The following is a 20,679-nucleotide window of genomic DNA, read 5'->3' as shown; positions in this document are numbered from 1 at the left end:
CAACACAGGGCTTCCCTGGTGGCTCCGTGGTAAGGAATCCGCCTGCCAATGCAGGAGACACGGGTTCAATCCCTGATCCAGGAAGATCCAACATGCCGCAGAGCAAGTAAGCCTGTGTGCTGCAAGTACGGAACCTGTGCTCTCGAGGCCGTGCTCTGCGACGGGAGAAGCCACCGCAATGAGAAGCCTGTGCACCATCGCTAGAGCAGCTCCCACTCACCCCAGCTAGAGAAAGCTCACACAGCAACGAAGACCCAGCACAGCCAAAAATAAATAAAGGAATTAAATTAAAAAAAAAAATAAAAATAAAAAATCAACACATATTTAACTTTATCAAATGATCCCTAAATTGCATCCTTTGAAAAGGAAGTGATGCTTAAGACTTTGTATCTTGAACTTGAGAAAATAGCCATTACCCAGTTTCATCATAGCATATTAAGGTGTTTTAGAGTTGGAAGTGATAGTGATGAAAGTTCTAGGTGCAAATTTTCATTGCAATATTAAATATAATAGAGGAAACTTGGAAATAATGTAAACATCTGAAAATATGGATAACAGTTGCATGAATTATGGTTCGTTTACAAGATGGAAGTATAAGGGCCCATGAGTGTTTGGACCATTGACATGGTGGTTCTCTTATCTTCATGAGGCAGTTCAGGTGAAAATTTCAGCGAAATCTGGAATCATAGAATCACTGGATACAACTATGAATGGGAGGCCCTTACCAGATGATGGCTGAAACCAGAACCATGCAATGTGGCTGTTCCACAGAGGCAGTCTGGGCTCAGTTAAGTGGGGACTGCATGGAGATCCATAGACACTTGGGGCAGGTTCAGCTCCCATGAGGTTCCCTGCTGGCATCTCCTGAAGCTGAGTCTACTTCTTTCCTGGTGTGCAGCTCTGATCAAACCCATTGACCTTTTGCAAAGTCACTCTCCATCCCATTCTCTTCCTTCCTTCCAGCATGGGCAAGCCTTATCTGACTGCTTCATCCTGCATCCAATGGGCCTCAAGAGTCTTCTTCTTAAGGTTAAAAAACTAGAAAGTTGACTGTTTTTTTTAATACTCGTTTTCCTTCTATATACTCCTGTAACACTTCTAGTTTTTCTTTAGGCAGTGCTGATCCTTGAGAACGAGGTGGATCAATTGCCCTGTGGGGCCACTAGCTCTCTGGGTGGAAATTAGCTGATACTTCAAACCCAGGTGTCTCCCAGCCCCTGGAGAGTCTAGAAATCTGGGTTGAAACAAAGCAAAGCAGCCACAGAACAAAAAACCTCCCCTAGAAATTTTGATACTGAACTAGATTTGGCCACCACTGGTCAACCTATTTTAATGGTCTTTCAAATAGTCTCCCAGCCCACCCCATCTCTCTTTGTTGGTGTGACTACCTATTGTTGCCAGAGTAATTCTTCTAAAATGAAAAACTGATCAGACAATTCCTCTGGTCAAAATCCTTCAGTTGGTTCCTATCTTCTGAAGGATAAATGTTGAGACCCTTATCTGGCCCGTGATCATTTTTCCAGCTTATTTTCCCACCGTCTTTCCCATTCATTGCCTTCTGCAGTCTGTCATCATCAGTGCAATAAGGTCAACCCTTTGTTGAGATCTTATCTGCTAGGCACTGTACTAGCTCCTTTATCTATGTGATCTTGCTGGCATATTCCTCCTAAGAACCCCACAAACATATTATTCCTGTGTTAGAGATGATAAAAATGGGGTGAGTGGTTGTATTCTTGACCACAGTCACCTCATGGTAACTGGCAGAGTCCTGATCCTTCTGACACCAGAGCCCAAGCTCTCTGCTTTGCACTATCTGCACCGTCTGAGACCTTTGCATACAGCAACTTGAAATGCCCTGAGAGCTTCTTACTCTCCCAACGCCCTTGTAACTGTGTATTTATTAACCTCTTCCCCGTGCTCCCTCCTTACCCCAGTCTGCTTGGAAAACACCCACCCACCCTTTTAGTCTTATCACACACATTAATAGCTTCAGCTCCTACCCTTGCCACTTTCCAATAGTGTGATTTTGTGTGTGTTTCTTAACCTTCTCTTTCCACATCTGTACAATGAGGATAATCATTTCAATCTCACAAGGTTTGTTGTGGACTTCTGTGATTTTTGCTGACCTAGAATTAACATTCTTCCTTTGGCAGTGATGTCCTGGAGAGCTTTGTTCTTTTACCCTCGCCACGTACATCTCTGTGAGGCTGATGCCCTAGGAGCACACAGTCCAAGCTAACCCATTCAGCATTCTCCCTCTTCCCAGCCATGGTGTCTGACCCATGGTCAAGCACACAGACAAGAATCTCAATTCCTGGGCTCTTGTTTTGAACTCATGGGGAAAGCTGATTTGCTCACTTTTAGTGGATTTGAACCTGGAAGGAAAAAGCCAAGGAGTTGCTGCTAGCAACCATCTTGTAACGTCTCCCCATCCAGGGAGAGTCTTGGAAAAATGAATCAAGACTGAGCAAGCAGAGCTGAGAAACAGAAACCTGGCCCTTTTCGTATCAGAGACTCCTGGATCAGACCGTACCTGAAGCAAGATTCATCTCTCTACACCATGTATTACATCGGCCAACCTTCCAGTTTTTGGTTTTAACCTGTTTGGTCAGGTTTTTTTATCATTCATATTAAAAACCTGTTAATTGGAATAGGTATTTTATGAGGATAACAGGTTAAAAGGCAAAATAGTAGGTACTGTGACTAACAAGTAGCTAATAGTTTTAGTTGACAGCGACTCAGACATCTCCTGAGATCTCTCTATTATTTTTGGCTCTGTCTTCCCCATTCTATTAATAGATAGTGTAAGCTGGTGACAGGAAGTGTGGTTCTTGTTTTATGAATGGGGTTCTTTCCTCCAACCTTTGACTCTTCTTTGGCCTTGTATCTCCTTGTGGCAGAAGGAGGTGATCCTGAGTATGAACAGTTTTCCACCAATTTCGCCTCTCGTTCCAGCTCCATCTTTGTTCACAGCTGAGTCCTGTGGAGAGTAACATAACTGTAAGCAAGTCACAAAAGGGTAGTTTTAATGAAATTCCACAGAAGTTGGGAGTCCAGGCAGCCTGTGTGTGGAACTTCCTTCACCGGGTGTGATGGAAACCAAGGTCATCTCCCGCTGCTCCCTCAGGAGCCTGTTCAGCTCTCTCACAGAGAAGGCTCTGGAGCAGCTCTGATGGCGTCTGTTGGGAAGTAGCAGGGCTGGATGGGGGTGGGTGGGCCTCTTGGGGACTGGAGCGCCCACTGGGAGCACCCACTAGGAGCACGCCTTCTGGGAAGAAAAAGAGGAGCACCTCGTGAGGATTTCAAGAAAGCATTGCCGGTGTTAAGGGGATGGAAAGACGTTATAGCCACTGCCTCAAAATATGTGAGAACAATGGTTTTTAAAAATTTAAATTAACTTTTATTGCAGTATGTTTGCTTTACCATGTCGTGTGGGCTTCTAGTGCATGGCAAAGTGAATCAGCTGTGCATACAGGTATATCCGCTCCTCTTTGGAGTTCCCTCCCTTTAGGTCACCACAGAGCATTAACTAGAGTTCCCTGTGCTAGAGAGTAGGTTCCCAAGAGTTGTCTGCTTTTGCATAGCATCAGTAGTGTATATGTATTAATTCCAGTCTCCTAGTTCCTTCCACCCGACCCCTTTCCCTCTTGGTATCCACACATTTAGAGAACAGCGGTTTGAGTCATTGCTCCAGGGACCCTATGTGGGCCAAAAATTTGCTGAGTTTGTGAAAAGTCAGGTTACATATGACCTGTATCACACATACGTGCTAAATTCCACAAATGTATATGCAACAGAACCTAGCAGACGGTGAAAAGCTTTAAAGTATATATATATTTTTTTTTTTTTGGCATATGGAGCTATGGACTGGAGTTTCTAGTGCATTTTTCAAGTGGGAAACAAATCAGAGTCATGGAATTATCTAGCAAAAATGTTCACTCAGAATAATGAAATCACTAGACGTCAGACCCAGAGAGCATGGAGCTCAGTTTTAAAAATGTACTTCCTTATTTATTTACAGTGGAGTCTATTTGCTTTACAATGTTGTGTGAGTCTCTGCTGTGCCCCAATGAGTCAGCTCTATGTATATGTATATCCCCTCCCTCTCGGACCTGCCCCCACCCCATCCCACCCATCTAGTCATCACAGAGCGCAGAGCTAAGCTCCCCTGCTACGCAGCATCTTCCCACTAGCTAGCTATTTTACACATGGTACGTATTTTACACAATGTATATATATGTAAATGCTACTCGCTCCATGTAAACTTTCACTTTAAATAAGTAATATTTGCACGTTGAAAATTCAAAATGTACAAAAAGCATATGGTAAAAACTAAGTCTCCCTCCATACCCTGTCTCTTAGCCAGCAGTTTCCTTATTCACTGGAAACCACTGCTACGGCTTTGGTGCATCTCCTTCCAGAGGGATTTTATGCATATTCAAGTACTTTCACACACACGCATTTGCATAGGTGGTGGCATAATAACCTTCTGAACCCTTCTTTCTCACTTAATGTATCACAGAGGGGATTCCGTAAGAGTGCAGGTAGCAACCTCAGCCTGTTTTTTTTTTTTTGTCTTTTTATGGCTGCTTTAATTTTCAACTTACTGTACACAGTGAATTTGCCCTTTTGGCTTTTGTTAGATAATTTGGTTGCTTACAGTCCCATACGTGTACTAAGCAGGAGGCGCCAGTGGTAAAGAACCCACCTGCCAATGCAGGAGACATAAGACACGCGTGTTTGATCCCTGGGTCAGGAAGATCCCTTGGAGGCGAAATGGCAACCCACTCCAGTATTCTTGCCTGGGAAATCCCAAGGATGGAGGAGCCTGGCGGGCTACAGTCCCTGCATGGTGTCGCAAAGAGTCGGACACGACTGAAGCGACTTAGCCCTTAGTCCCTTACCTGTGAGGATACATATCCTTGTACATGTGTTGTTATATTACAAGCAAGCAAGTTTAGCTACAGGATAAATTCCTAGATATGGAATTATCTGGTAACTGTGTGCATTTTAGGTTTTGATAAAGTTGCCAAATTACTCTCTACAGTTGTTCTGTATATAAATTTTGACTTCCATTGGAGATGTGTGAGAATGCCCAATTTCTCCTACCCTCATATTACTCAATATTTTATCAAATCTTTTTATCAGGTGTTTAATGTGCATTTAAAAACATGCGTGAAGTTAACGTTCATTTAAAAATTCTTTATATGTTGTTTGTTCATAGCATTTGCTCAGTTTTGCTCTTTTTTTCCTTATTGATGCCAGTTCTTTTTTAAAAAAATTAAAATATAATTTTATTCTAAATGTGGACAATTTGCATATGTTTTAATTGTATTTTTAAAAACTACTTATATTGGGGTATAGCCAATTAACAACATTATGATAGTTACAGGTACACAGCAGAATGACTCAGCCATGCATAAACATGTATTCATTCTCGTCCAAATTCCATTCCACCGAGAACAGAGTTCCCTGTGCCATACAATAGGTCCTTGATGGTTATTCATTTTAAATGTAGCAGGATGTGTGTGTGTGCTGTCGTGTCTGGCTCTTTGTGACCCCATGGACACATGGACCCCATATGACTCTTCGTGACCCCATGGAGCCTGCTAGGCTCCTCTGTCCATGGGATTTCCCAGGCAAGAATACTGGAGTGGGTTGCCATTTCCCCCTCCAAGGGATCTTCCTGACTCAGCAATCGAACCCATGTCTCTAGCGTCTCCTGCATTGGCAGGCGGATTCTTTACTACTGTGCCACCTGGGAAGCCCAAATATAGCAGGATACCCGTTCTCTATACAAGAAAAATGTCCTTGTCTGTTACATGAGTTGTGATATTTTTCCTATTTTGCTGATTATCTTTAAATTTGTTTATATTTTTTGACATACATTTAGAAACTTTTTTTTTTAATTCATCAGTCTTTTCTTTTATATCGTCTGGATTTTGTGTGACATTTAGAAGGGCCTTCTCCACATCTTGTGATTATTTGAAAATCTCTCTTTTTTCTTCTACTACTTTTATGGGTTTCATTTTCATAATTAAATCTTTGAAGTATAGTTGATTTACAGTGTTGTCTTAATTTCTGGTATACAGCAGAGTGATTCAGTTACACGTATACTTTTTCGTGTATTTTCTATTATGGTTTATTACAGGATATTGAATATGGTTCCTTGTATAATAACAAAGCTATACAGGACCTTGTTTATCTTTTTTTAAATATGTGCATATATATATATATTAGTTTGTATGTGCTAATTTAAAGCTTCTAATTTATCCCTGCCTCACCACTTTACCTTTTGGTAACCAAAAGTTTGCTTTCTATGTCTGTGAGTCTATTTCTGTTTTGCATATAAGTTCATTTGTGTTGTATTTTCAGATCCCACATATATGTGATATCATATGATATTTGTCTTTCTCTCGCTGACTTACTTCACTTAGTATGAAAATTTCTAGGTCTATCCATATTGCTGGAAATGGCATTATTTCATTTTTTTATGGCTGACTAGTATTCTATTGCATATATATCCTACATCTAGAAGCAACCTTGATGTCCATCAACAGATGAATGGATATAGAAGTCACGGTACATATACACAATGGAATATTTATTACTCAGCCTTAAAAAGGAATGAATTTGACTCATTTCTAATAAGGTGGATGAACCTAGAGCCTATTGTACAGGGTGAAGTTAAGTCAGAAAGGGAAAGACAAATATCGTATATTAACACATATGTATGGAATCTAGAAGGATGGTACTGATGAAGCTATTTGCAGGGAGCAATGAGATGCAGACACAGGTAACAGACTTGTAGATACAGTAGGGGGAAGGAGAGGGTTGGACAGTTGATAGAGTAGCATTGAAACATATACATTACCATATGTGACATAGATAGCCAGTGGGAATCTTCTGTATGATGCAGGGAGTTCAAATCCAGTGCTCTGTGACTAGAGAGGGGGGATGGGGTGGGAGGTGGGAGGGAGGTCCAAGAGGGAGGGGACACATGTATATCTATGGCTCATTCATGTTAATATATGGCAGAAACCAACACAACATTGTAAAGCAGTCATCCCCCAATTAAAAATAATAAATTTAAAAAGAAAGTTCACAGCCAACGGTTGACACATCATACTGTTTTTATTTTCATAGTGCTCCTGAACTGAGTGGAATCATTGCAAAGTGTTTCCAGTAAATGAGCATCTCCTCCAGAAATCCCTCTTCACTTCTACTACTTTGATATGGATTTTGGTGCCAGCAGCTCAAGATGATGATGGATAAGGTAACTTAAAATTTCTACAATTAGTGGTGGTGGAGTGGGAGAGATAAGCGGTGCTGTAGAACCTGTGGAGGGTAAAACAGAGGCTCTGCACCCAAAGCAGTCAGTCCCAGAGAGTCTGGTTCTGCCCTCCTTTTGAAAATTCTCTGAGAGATAAACACTGGAAGGAAGTACCTCCATTGCTTGAGTTGGCCTCATATGGGATTTGGGGTATCACAGAGGGACACAGTAAATATGATGTCATGGTGTAGTTACACTGATGTAGCTTGAACGGTCAAGAAAGGAAAGAATAAGTAAAACACTTTTAAAGGGTCTCACCCAGCATTAAGATTTGCACAAAGGCTTGCCACAAATAACAGTTCAACCTGTGATGATATAAAAATAACAAATTAATAATCAAGTCACACCCAACCATTGGATTTCCAGATTAAAAAAAGATATATTTTCTAAAAAAGAAATTATGCCAAGTGAACATCTTATTTTCCTTGAACTGACTCTCTTCCAAAAAAAAAAGAAAAAAAAAACACCAGAAACTAAGACAATCAAGAAAAACAATAATAGAAACAGCTGCATACCTTAACCCAGAGAAGTGGTTGAGATCCTGTAAAAGTATTATTAGTCAGAACCAAGGTTTGTCTGTACAGTAGAGAAGTGGGGATCTGGACTTCTGCACGACCGGGTCTGAGTTTCTGAACCAGATGGAGTAAGGTAGGCTTTGGATGGAAGGGCTTGCTGCCACCTTTCAGCAGAGCAAGGTCATGGTTGCACCAGCAATTGTGTTTTCATATCCAGGTCCATGAGACCCAGGACTCTACCATACTGATCTTGACAGTGGAAAATCTGGACTGATGCTGTGGGCTGCAGCTGCAAACCTCACAGTGCGGTCTGGGGACCCTGTGAGTCGCTGAGGTCCTTTCACGGGGTTCCTGAGATCAAAACTATGTTTATATTAATAACAACACTAAGATGTTTGTCTTTTTCACTCTTGATTTCTCATGAGTGTACATGGAGTTTTTCAGAGGCTACCTAATGTGAGATATTAGAACAGACTGAATACAAAAGCCAACTGTGTTGATAACCGGACATGAAAGAAATCTGCAAAAGTGTAAAGCAATGCTACTTTCTTACCGGATATTTTTGATTTGGAAAGTGAAGCTATTTTTTGTGAAAATGTTGCTTATGTTAATGGATTCATTGTTGTCATTTTAAAAAGAATTCAGATATTTTGAATTGACTTATAAAAAATGTAAATATAAAATTACATAAGCTTTAAGCTCTGTATGGTCCTTATAATTTTTAAGAAAATGTTTAAGAATTTAGGAAGACCCCGATACCAAGAAGTTTGAGAACTGCCAGTCTATGGGATAGTGAAAGAAAATAAATGCAATAGAAATAAATGAAAATGAAAACACAACAACCCAAAACCTATGGGATACTGTAAAAGCAGTGCTAAGGGGAAGGTTCATAGCATTACAGGCTCACATCAAGAAACAAGAAAAAAGCCAAATAAATAACCTAACTCTACACCTAAAGCAATTAGAGAAGGAAGAAATGAAGAACCCCAGGGTTAGCAGAAGGAAAGAAATCTTAAAAATTAGGGCAGAAATAAATGCAAAAGAAACTAAAGAGACCATAGCAAAAATCAACAAAGCTAAAAGCTGGTTTTTTGAAAAAATAAACAAAATTGACAAACCATTAGCAAGACTCATTAAGAAGCAAAAAGAGAAGAACCAAATTAACAAAATTAGAAATGAAAATGGAGAGATCACAACAGACAACACTGAAATACAAAGGATCATAAGAGACTACTACCAGCAGCTCTATGCCAATAAAATGGACAACTTGGATGAAATGGACAAATTCTTAGAAAAGTATAACTTTCCAAAACTGAACCAGGAAGAAATAGAAGATCTTAACAGGCCCATCATAAGCAAGGAAATCGAAACTGTAATCAGAAATCTTCCAGCAAACAAAAGCCCAGGACCAGATGGCTTCACAGCTGAATTCTACCAAAAATTTAGAGAAGAGCTAACACCTATCTTACTCAAACTCTTCCAGAAAATTGCAGAGGAAGGTAAACTTCCAAACTCATTCTATGAGGCTACCATCACCCTAATTCCAAAACCAGACAAAGATGCCACAAAAAAAGAAAACTACAGGCCAATATCACTGATGAACATAGATGCAAAAATCCTTAACAAAATTCTAGCAAACAGAATCCAACAACATATTAAAAAAAAATCATACACCACGACCAAGTGGGCTTTATCCCAGGAATGCAAGGATTCTTTAATATCTGCAAATCAATCAATGTAATACACCACATTAACAAATTGAAAGATAAAAACCATATGATTATCTCAATAGATGCAGAGAAAGCCTTTGACAAAATTCAACACCCATTCATGATTAAAACTCTCCAGAAAGCAGGAATAGAAGGAACATACCTCAACTTAATAAAAGCTATATATGACAAACCCACAGCAAGTATCACCCTCAATGGTGAAAAATTGAAAGCATTTCCCCTGAAATCAGGAACAAGACAAGGGTGCCCACTCTCACCACTACTATTCAACATAGTGTTGGAAGTTTTGGCCACAGCAATCAGAGCAGAAAAAGAAGTAAAAGGAATCCAGATAGGAAAAGAAGAAGTGAAACTCTCGCTGTTTGCAGACGACATGATCCTCTACATAGAAAACCCTAAAGACTCTTCCAGAAAATTACTAGAGCTAATCAATGAATATAGTAAAGTTGCAGGATATAAAATTAACACACAGAAATCCCTTGCATTCCTATATACTAACAATGAAAAAACAGAAAGAGAAATTAAGGAAACAATACCATTCACCATTGCAACAAAAAGAATAAAATACTTAGGAATATATCTACCTAAAGAAACAAAAGACCTATACATAGAAAACTATAAAACACTGATGAAAGAAATCAAAGAGGACACAAACAGATGGAGAAACATACCATGCTCATGGATTGGAAGAATCAATATTGTCAAAATGGCTATTCTACCCAAAGCAATCTATAGATTCAATGCAATCCCTATCAAGCTACCAACGGTATTTTTCATAGAACTAGAACAAATAATTTCACAATTTGTATGGAAATAGAAAAAACCTCGAATAGCCAAAGTAATCTTGAGAAAGAAGAATGGAACTGGAGGAATCAACCTGCCTGACTTCAGACTATACTACAAAGCCACAGTCATCAAGACAGTATGGTACTGGCACAAAGACAGAAATATAGATCAATGGAACAGAATAGAAAGCCCAGAGATAAATCCACGAACCTATGGACACCTTATCTTTGACAAAGGAGGCAAGGATATACAATGGAAAAAAGACAACCTCTTTAACAAGTGGTGCTGGGAAAGCTGGTCAACCACTTGTAAAAGAATGAAACTAGAACACTTTCTAACACCATACACAAAAATAAACTCAAAATGGATTAAAGATCTAAATGTAAGACCAGAAACTATAAAACTCCTAGAGGAGAACATAGGCAAAACACTCTCTGACATAAATCACAGCAAGATCCTCTATGACCCACCTCCCAGAATATTGGAAATAAAAGCAAAACTAAACAAATGGGACCTAATGAAACTTAAAAGCTTTTGCACAACAAAGGAAACTATAAGTAAGGTGAAAAGACAGCCCTCAGATTGGGAGAAAATAATAGCAAATGAAGAAACAGACAAAGGATTAATCTCAAAAATAGACAAGCAACTCCTGTAGCTCAATTCCAGAAAAATAAATGACCCAATCAAAAAATGGGCCAAAGAACTAAACAGACATTTCTCCAAAGAAGACATACAGATGGCTAACAAACACATGAAAAGATGCTCAACATCACTCATGATCAGAGAAATACAAATCAAAACCACAATGAGGTATCATTACACGCCAGTCAGGATGGCTGCTATCCAAAAGTCTACAAGCAATAAATGCTGAAGAGGGTGTGGAGAAAAGAGAACCCTCTTACACTGTTGGTGGGAATGCAAACTAGTACAGCCGCTATGGAGAACAGTGTGGAGATTTCTTAAAAAACTGGAAATAGAACTGCCATATGACCCAGCAATCCCACTTCTGGGCATACACACCGAGGAAACCAGATCTGAAAGAGACACGTGCACCCCAATGTTCATCGCAGCACTGTTTATAATAGCCAGGACATGGGCAACCTAGGATGCCCATCAGCAGATGAATGGATAAGGAAGCTGTGGTACATATACACCATGGAATATTACTCAGCCGTTAAAAAGAATTCATTTGAATCAGTTCTAATGAGATGGATGAAACTGGAGCCCATTATACAGAGTGAAGTAAGCCAGAAAGATAAGAACATTACAGCATACTAACACATATATATGGAATTTAGAAAGATGGTAACGATAACCCTATATGCAAAACAGAAAAAGAAATACAGAAGTACAGAACAGACTTTTGAACTCTTGGGAGAAGGTGAGGGTGGGATGTTTCGAGAGAACAGCATGTATATTATCTATGGTGAAACAGGTCACCAGCCCAGGTGGGATGCATGAGACAAGTGCTCGGGCCTGGTGCACTGGGAAGACCCAGAGGAATCGGGTGGAGAGGGAGGTGGGAGGGGGGATCGGGATGGGGAATACGTGTAAATCTATTGCTGATTCATATCAATGTATGACAAAACCCACTGAAAAAATTTAAAAAAAAAAGTATCATGTCACAATATTAATGTCATCCTTTTTAACATATTGCCTTATCATCTTAATACATGTTTGTATAGTATTCAAAAAAAAAATTAAAAAAAAAAATAAAAAGCTGTGCAGCACCACAGAAAAAAAAAAGAAAAGAAAATAAATGCAAGATAACAACAGTTATTTATGAGTACTTCCTGTTTGACAGGTTCTGTGCTAAGGGCCTAACATGGATCACCTCATTTTACTCTCCTAACCATCCTCAGAGTGGGTACTGATGTCCCTTCTTAGGTTACATACGAGGAACCTGGGCTTAGAGAGGATAAGTGATATTCTCAAGGTCAGAGTTCAGAAGTTCATAGAGTGGAACTGAACCCCGTATGGTTCCAGTTTTCACACCCTAAACTGCCTAGTGATGGAGCTGCTAGAAGTCCATGCCTTCTCTCTTCCCTCTTGCGGCCCAGCCCATCCCTCCCCCTAAAGACTGGATATATGAAAGAGGCAACCGGAGAATCACATGTGTCGCTGACCAGGTCTCCCCACCCCTGAGTCAGGGTCGACTGGAACAGCTGTTGGCACCCATGATGAGGGGGATGCCACATGGAGACATGGGCACCAGCTCCCCAAACCCATACTCCTCCTCCTTAAGTTAATTTTGAACCTGAAAGAGTATGATTGTTAAAAAAGGAAAAAGTAGTGAAGGACTACTATGAGAGGGAAAAAACTCACAAAAATCGGTGGAGGGAATCTTATTTCACAAGACTCTTAGGATTCTCTACTATTTAAATAAACAAAAACTGGACATTTTCAGGTGAGGTATGATGTTAGATTTATGCAACATAGGCTAGCAATGATTTAGTGGATCTACATTCAGTAAAGAAACCTTGGATGTATGTGTGTGCATGTTGGTCGCTCAGTTGTGTCCGACTCTTTGCGACTCTATGAACTGTTCTGCCCATAGGATTTTCAAGGCAAGGATATTGGAGTGTGTTGATATATATCTATGGCTAAATGAAAGTATCATTAGCTATATTAAGAGTTTGTGTGTGTGTGTGTGTGTGTGTGTGTGTGTGTGTGTGTTAATCGCTCAGTCGTATCCGACTCTTTGCAACTCCATGGACTGTAGCCCACCAGGCTCCTCTGTCCATGGAATTTTCCAGGCAAGAGTACTGGAGTGGTTTGCCATTCTCTTCTTTAGTAAGCTCTTTATGCATCATTTTAATGATTCTCTGTTTTACTGACTTTCTATTTTCCAACTAACTTCCCATCCATCTGGTTGCATAAGAGATACAAAGGGAGGGAGAGAAAGATTGGGTTTTTATTGTTTTTTTTTTTCACTTCAACTGAGCATGGGTATGACAAGCTTATGTAACCACTAGGTGCCACTGTTGCTTCATGCAATATCACCAGACCCCTGCGTTTTAGCATATGTTGGGAATTTTATTCTAAAGCGTTCAGGGTGTTTGAGTGGGGATTGTTGTTGTTCAATCACTCAGTGGTGTCTGACTCTTTGTGACCCTGTGGACTGCAGCACGCCATGCTTCCCTGTCCTTCACCATCTCCCGGAGTTTGCTCAAACTCATGTCCATTGAGTCAGTGATGCCATCCAACCATCTCATCCTCTGTCATCCCCTTCTCCTCCTGCCTTCAATCTTTTCCAGCATCAAGGTCTTTTCTAATGAGTCAGTTCTTTGCATCAGGTGGCCAAAGTATTGGAGCTTCAGCATCAATCCTTCCAATGAATACCCAGAATTGATTTCCTTTAGCAATGACTGTTTGATCTCCTTGCAGTCCAAGAGACTCTCAAAAGTCTTCTGCAACACCACAGCTCAAAAGCATCTGTTCTTTGGTGTTCAGCTTTCTTTATGGTCCAAATCTCACATCCATACATGACTACTGGAAAAACCATAGTTTTGACTAGATGAACCTTTGTGGGCAAAGTAATGTCTCTGCTTTTTAATATGCTGTCTAGATTTGTCGTAGCTTTCCTTCCAAGGAGCAAGTGTCTTAATTTCATGGCTGCAGTCACTGTCTGCAGTGATTTTGGAGCCCAGGATCCAGAGTGAGTGAGGGAGGAACCTGGAAGAATCCCATTGCTGCCTGCCCACCCCCATCCCATCCCCATACTCCCAGCTTATAAATTTTTTTAAAGTATGTAGAATTGGCTGTTGGGTAAGGAGCCCTCAAACACAAAGTTCCCAGTCAAAGATCATTATTTCTTGAAGATTGATTTCAAAATCAGCTTCAAGTAGAATGTGAAAGCGAGCTGATGGAGAGCAAGTGCTGTGGCTGGTTTAGGCGTAAGTGCCCAGGGCAGTGTCCAGTACAGGTGAATCTGTCTCAAAAAGACGCCCGACGTGTTGTGCAATGGTAAAAGTTGAGCCTGGAGCCCAACAGCATCTCTCTTTAAAGACGGTGGAGAGGAGGAGTTCACAGTGGGGAGGGGAGGAGGACTCGCCATGGCCACACCTTCTGTACATGGCTGATCGACTAAACAACTACAACAAAATGTCTTTCCGACTATGTCTTTTCTGGAATGAAACAAAACTTTCCAGGTGAGGTCTAATTCACGCCAAATATAGGGATAATTACTTTACTTGATCTGGAAGCTTCCATCTAATAAGATTGTATTGACATTTTATATATTATAACCACTCTGATTCTTCTGAATTTGAGTTGTATTTCAACCCCAAGGGCTCTTTTCTTAGGAGCTGTGTCAGGGCAGTTTTTTTTACATCCTGGACTTTTCCCACCAAAATTTCCACTACAAACCCAGGTCTTTATTCATCCATTCATTCAATTAGTGGGTATTGGGGAACTCACAGTCCTATATGTCATTTGGCTAAGAGATATGACAATTTATTCTCCCTTTTATTTCTTTTCGTGTAGCTGACCCTCCCAGGGTTATGCCCTTCTCAGATTTGGAATGTATATCTGCTCTGACTTCATTCTAATTGCTAAAATATTATACTGTTTGTGCTTGTTGGTTTTATAGGAACTTTAGAAGGATCTGACTAATTTTTTGAAATCTGATTCCTCAAGGAATATGAATGAAACCTAGCTTGGGTTTTGGATTCTATTTATCATTGTGTCGTAAAAATAGGGCTTTAAAAAATTTCAAGTTTACTTAATTTCACATTTTTAGTAAAATTTGTTTCATATAGGTACATAATTATGTTTTAGTTCTTAGAGCAATAACATATGAGAGAAATCAGAAATAGACACTATGGAAGCTTATACCATCCTACACATGTGAAGCATTGTTGATATTTAGTTTCTGGGGCTCAATTATTGTTTGGGGGAAATAAGAGTTTGAAGGCCTTTGTATAACCATAAGAACTTCTGATTTAAAAGGATGATCGGAAGCTGAGAACAGTAAGCCTCTACTTCACAGGGAGTAAATGTTTCCGAGAAGCCATCTAGAAATACATAAGGTGTGTCTCTTCTTGCAGACATTGACCGGAGTTCACCTGTGCTTTGCTTTGGTAAGCCGTTAGTGCCACACTGACCAGACTGGTCCGGGTCTCTATCACTGGAAGAAATAACCAAGTCAAAGTGGTTCCAGCCCTCACTAAGTGTTGGGCTTCACCCTTGAAATTAACTAAGTAGTATATTATCTGAAGAATTACTAGATTGATTATTACATTAGTCATTTTGTGTCTAGAGGGTTTTCTTAGGATGAAGCATAGAGTTAGGAAGAGATCTTTCTCCCAGTTTTGGTCTATAGCGACCCATTTTGGTAAATGACAGGATTAATGATTAGATAATGTTGCAATTATTGCATTTAAGATGTTACTCATATGTGTTGATTTGGTATTTCTATATAAATATTTCCTATTCATATAACACCTAAGCTTTCAGTTTATTTAATCAAACTGTGATACTATCATAAATAGGAAAAAAGATGGAAATTAAAGGGAGATAAGACTCTGAACCAGAAGAACTGTGCGTGATAAATTAATGAGAAATTAAGCACAGTGATGAGAGAAATATTTACATTGCCTGCTGCATTTTTTTATGCAAGTAGATTATAATTTCTTAGAGAAGGCCCTAAGATAGTCAGTCTAGGTTTGGAAAGAAATTTTTACTCACAGGCTCTAGTTCATTGATTATTTTCACTTGACTCTCAGGACATGACACTCTCTTGGTTTTCCTTCTGCATCACTGATGGCTGCTATCCATCTCCTTTCCTGGTCCTCCCTTTATTTCCACTCTATTTTATTTTAGGGTGCCTTGGGGCTCAGTCCTTGGTTCTCTATACCATCTGTGTGCCAACATTTCTCAAAGTTATACCTCCAGTCAAGAATCTCTCAGAATTCCAGACTTATAGATCCAACTGCTACACAACATCTTTGTCTATGGACATCCAAACATGAACTCCTGGTCATCCCTCCCCAACTTGTTCCTCTCAGCTTTCCCATCTCAGACGGGGATAATGGAAAGTAGAAGTTTATAAGACAAGTGAGGTAACAAGCAGCCAGATCTTGTAAGAGCTTGTAAGGACGCAGAGTTTCCTCTGAGTAAGATGAGAGGACAGTGGCGCATTTGGGGCAAGGAATGAAATGATCAGATTTGATATTTGAAAAGACTCACTGTGGCTGCTTTGCTGAGGACAGGCAGTTGGGGCCCAATGTTGTAACCAGGGAGACCAGTTAAGTAAGAAAAGTGAAAGGCACTCAGTCATGTCTGGCTCTTTGTGACCCATGTAACCATTCCCTTCTCCAGGGGATCTTCCCAACCCAGGGATTGAACCCATCTCTCCTGCATTGCAGGCAGAATCTTTACCAGCTGAGCCACCAAGAAAGCCAATTACCCAGGTGTGAGGACATGATGACCTGAATCAGGGGTAGTAGTGGAAATGATGAGAAGTGGTTAGTTGCTGGATGTATTTTAAAGGTAGAATTAATAGATTTCTTGGCAGGATGTAGGGTGTGGAAGAGAAAGGGAGAAGTCAAGGATGGATCCAAGATACTTAGTTTGAACAAGTGGAAGGATGGAGCTACCTTCAGCTGAGATGGGAAGACTGTGTGTTGAGTTCGGGATATGCGTTAGGTATGGAAGTGAAATATTTGAAAGCAAAATTGAATATTCTAGTCTGGAGTTCAGGAGGGAGATCTGGACTGAATTATATAAATTTGGGAATCATAGTGACTTAGCAGCAGCAACAGCAGCACATAGATAGCATTTAAAGGCTAAAAACTGGAAGAGATCGCTAAAGTTTCAAATATTTAAAGGAGGATTTCCTATAGACTTAAAGCAGTGGTTCTCAACCAGAGGCGATTCCCCATGCCAGCCAGGGGATATTTGGCAATGTCTGGAAACATTTTTGATTGTCATAACTGGGGAGGGGAAAATTGCTACTGGAATCTAGTGAATAGAATCTAGTGTATATCCTACAGTGCATAGGTCAGCCCTTACCACAAGAGTTATCCGGCTTCAAGTGTCAGTAGGGTCAGAGTTGAGAAAGTGTTGTGTAGATGCAAAGAGAAGGACCAATTCCAGGACACCACAGAGCATGAAAGAGGTGAGTCAGCAGAGAAGGACAGCGCAGGAGGTTGAGAAGGGACAATTAGGCAATTAGGACAGAACTAAAAGTGAAGATTTATTAAGAAGGAGATCAAATACTTCTGATTAGTCAAAGACAAGAACTAAGAATCATTGTATTTAGCCACATGCACATCTTTGGTGATCTTGATAAAAATAATTTCAGTGTATATGATGGGTAGGTCTGAGATAGAATAGAAGGAAAGTTATTAGAGACAATAAGTACTGAGAAGGCTTTGGGGAGTTTTGCTGCAAATGGAGCAAAGAAATGGCGTAGTGGCTAATCAGAGGATGTAGCAGAGAATCAGGTGTGACTTTTAAGGGCTGATTGTAAGACTATAAGCAGGAAATGAGGCAAGAGTCCCACAACAAAGGCCACGGCAGATCCTGGTTGAAATAATTCAGAACACAAGTTGAGAATGAGGCAAAGGACTTCCCTAGTGGTCTAGTGGCTAAGACTCTGTGCTCCCAATGCAGGGGGCCCAGGTTCGATCCCTGTTCAGGGAAATAGATCCCACATGCTGCAACTAAGAGTTTGCATGCAGCAACTAAAAATTCTGCATGCTAAAACTAAGATCAAAGATTCTGCATGATGCAATAAAGACCCAGCACAGCCAAATAAGTAAATACCTGAATAAATAAATATATATATTTTTAAATGAGACAAAAGTCTAGGGATTAATTATTTTGAGTCTTTATGGATCAGAGGCAGGCCTACTGGTTTGGGCCAAGCTGGACTAGACAGTTCTTGTAAAGGTATCCTTTCAAGTAAAGGACTGGAGTTAGCTATATGAATTTTTCACAGTTACTCCACCCAAGATTCCCTGGTATCTTTGGCTTCTTGGGGTGGCCTTATTTTGTGTTGCTTTGAATGTGGAATTAAATCATAGGGCAGTGGATGCTTGGACTACTGCAGTAGCCCTTTATCTGCCTCCGGCTTGCTCCCCTTTGTTCCTTTCTCTGTTGCCATTAGCATCTTTCTAAATGCTAATCCAACTGTCAGTCCTCTGTCTAAAAACTGTCCATAGCTTCCCATCATAGTCAAGATAAAAATTCAGACTCCCTTGTGTGGCATACAGTGTTATCCTGAATTTAGTCCCTACCTGTTTTCCAGCCTCATATCCTGCTTTTCTCTGCCTTGTAACGTGTAGTGGCGTTCCTGCTGTCTGCTGCCACACACACACACACACACACACACACCATGAAGTTTCACACTTCCATAACTGTGCGCATGCTGTGTATCTTTCTGAAACACCCTATCTGCTTTTCTGCACTTGGCCAACCTTTATTCATTGTTCAAGACTCATTTCCTTTAGGAAGATGGATTAATTAGAATTATGTTTGGTTGCAAGTGACTAAAAATAGGAGTGACTTGGCTACCGCTCAGGAGTGGGAAGATGAGGAAGACAAGGCTCTTTAGAGGTCCATGGAGGGGGATAGATAGCAAATGCTTCCGTAACTTGTTCATGGAATAACTTTCACCTAACTGGAACTGGCAAATCCCCCACCCGGTCTTTCTTAGATTCTGAGTCTGTGATATTGTTGCTATGTTACCTGCCTTTACCTCTAGGGGAATCAAATAGTCATATATTTTTGTTTCATTTTAAGATTTGTCCTGAGCCTTGTTTTAGATGAATCCATTAGTTCACTAATTCATCAATGATTGATTCACAGGCTAGTTTGTGGTTACTTACTATATGAAACTTACTATATGAACTAACTTACTATAAGTACTATAGTAAGTACTAATTTATATAAGTACTATAGTAAGTACTAACTTACTATATGAAGGTTGTTTCTTCTGCCTTAATCATCAGGGTTGTGGAGGTATAGAATAGCAGATCAGTTATCTCTCTGTAACCTCTTGAGATGAATTATGTATAGCTTTCATTCTTCTCTGCTTATTTGTATTATTATTTGTTTAAAAAATATTGAGCACTTGTCCTTTGCCAGACACAGTGCTTGGTGCTCAGGACGCAGATTGAAAGAAGGAGCTGTAGTCCAGTGAGTGTAGGTAAGAGAAGGAATAGAGTGTGGTAAGTGCTTGGATCAAGGTTTACCCAAAGTGCTTTGAGAGTCCAGGGGAGGTGCATGTGATCAAGACTAGGGTGTCAGAGAATAAGCTCCAGAGAAAGTGCTGTTTAAGCTGAGTGTTGGTGAGTTATCAGGGAGCCAATGTGGGGTAAGCCAGTGGTGGCTTGATGGGACTAGAACTCCCCGTGATGCCCATCAAGCCTAATTCACACAACGCAAGGGGTTATACAACCAAATTAAAACTAGTGTGCTTGGCGGCAGACACTGTTTTATTACAGCACTGGTAATCTCCGTCACCCTACCCCAAGTTATCCCAAATTACTATAGAACACAAGTTCCCAATTTCAAGTATATTTCTACCTGAATGCCCTCCTATAGAGACCTCTGGAGATGTTACTGCCCTATATCCCTCCCCCAACCCAGCACTCAAATTTATCCCAACCCCTGATGCCTACAAATCAGCAGTATCCTTAGGCTCATCCAAAGAGAAGGAGGAGGAAGGCGTGCAGTCGAAGGACAAGGCAAGGCTTAGGGGAGGGATGGGGCTTTGGGATGAGAAAGGACCAGGAATAGGGTGAGGATGCCTACTGTGGATATTATGCTATTGTGTGGCATGTCTTCTCTGCCTTATGCTTCTGAAGAACTCTTTCTCTGTCTGGTGGTGCAGAAGAGAAAGTGGAGAGGGTCTCATTCACTAGTGAGGGAGTTTATGGAAATAGTTCCCATGAAGCGTGATTGGGGGCGGCATCTTGCTAAAGGTTATGGTGAAGAAGGGACAGATTTGAGGAATATTATATTATTATTTTTAACTCCCTTATTCTGATTGTAGAAAAAATACATGCTCATTAAATGATAAAATTTGGAAAACAGGAAATTATACAAAAGGAAAATCATTATCAGAAATTTCAACATCTAGTGATAAGACTGTTCATATTATGGAATATTTTCCAGTTTATTTCTATGCCTATTCAGACAAATTATATATGTTACCTACCTATTCTATATAATCAGGATCCAACTTTATGTACATTTTCCCTGGTAGTTCTTTTTCTTCCTTGTTGTGGTGAGACATACATTCCATAAAATTTACCATTTTAATTATTTTTCAGTGTACAGTTCTGTGACATTTAGAATATTAACA

Source organism: Cervus elaphus, chromosome 3, assembly GCF_910594005.1.
Source record: "Cervus elaphus chromosome 3, mCerEla1.1, whole genome shotgun sequence".
Taxonomy (NCBI): Eukaryota; Metazoa; Chordata; class Mammalia; order Artiodactyla; family Cervidae; genus Cervus; species Cervus elaphus.
This window is presented reverse-complemented; position numbering follows the sequence as displayed.